Here is a 1,303-nt window from a genome sequence, read left to right as displayed (position 1 = left end):
TTTTCTTTCTTTCATTCTCTTTGCCTCAGCTATGATTCATGTTTATCCCCTGTTTTCTGCATTCATTTCTATGTCCAACTTCACTGTTTGAACATTCTGTGTGCATGTTCATGCGTGTGTGTACATGTTTCTACTCACGCTGATCTAACTCTGCATAATTTTAGAACAAAATTGTCATCCTCATTATTTTATAGTTCAAAGTTAGCATCTTAAGAATTCTTTGGACTCTTCCTACTCTTTACCCTATGTCTCTCTAAGAATCAAAATACACTGTAGGTCACAAGACATTTCCAATGTTTATGGCTTGAGGCTCCATCCTCCCACAGGCAACCCAAGCAAAGTCCCATTGCATTAGGAGTCAAGTTGTTTAAAATGCTTTCCAGTCTCTAAGCTCAGCACCTTTTGTTCACCCTATTAAAACTGTGGCCTCTTTCTAGTTAAAACTTATACTCATAACCAAAGCTTGTATGATATGATCTTTATGTAAATTATTAGCTGTGGTCAGCACATACTTATTACTTACTTCAGACTGGAGTCTAGGACACCACAAGTATAAGCAAGCCTCTTGCCAACCTTGGCCTTTATGTTCTACCATTTGCTGCCTCTTGTATGGTATGGCAGGTAAAGTGGTGGTGTTCTCCCTATTCTTTCAACAAATCACACTTTTTTCTTTCTTTGAAGCTTTTGTACTTGCTGTTTTTCTCCCCAGTGTTCTACTTCCACAATCACATGTCTGACTTCCCCTGTGAGTTAAGTCTCTGTTTAAACATCACCTTTTCAGAGGCTCACTCTAATTACCCAAACTCAGTTACCCTCCCTTCAACCTATTGCTTTATTGATAGCCTATCTTCACTGTTTTGTTTCTACTTACTTCTTATCACTGTGTCTATTTATTTACAGACTTCTCCCTAATTCACCCCGTTGAATCTTTAAATTCCCCAGCACTAAGTTCCCTTCCCCTTCCTCTCTCATTCTCTGTCTCCCTCCCTCACTTGCTCTTTATTTTTCACTCTTTTTTTCTTTCCTTCTTTCACTTTTTCCTCCCTTCTCTTTACTTTTTATTTCTGTTTATTGTTACACTAGGATTGAACCCAGGGCTTTTGCACAATCTCCGGAACTGTATTATTTTCTTTTTTTTTTTCTGTCCTTCATTTTGAGATAGTGTCTTGCTTAGTCACTAAGTTGCCCAGACAGGACTCAAACTTGTGAGCCTCCCATCTCAGACTTCCGGAATGAAACCTTGCCTTTCTTTACCACTCTGTTCTTAGCAAATTAAACAAGTTTGGCAAATCATTGGTATGCC

This window comes from Chinchilla lanigera, unplaced genomic scaffold (genome assembly GCF_000276665.1).
Source record: "Chinchilla lanigera isolate Chin_1 unplaced genomic scaffold, ChiLan1.0 scaffold00012, whole genome shotgun sequence".
Lineage (NCBI taxonomy): Eukaryota > Metazoa > Chordata > Mammalia > Rodentia > Chinchillidae > Chinchilla > Chinchilla lanigera.
Note: the sequence above shows the minus strand (reverse complement) of the source record.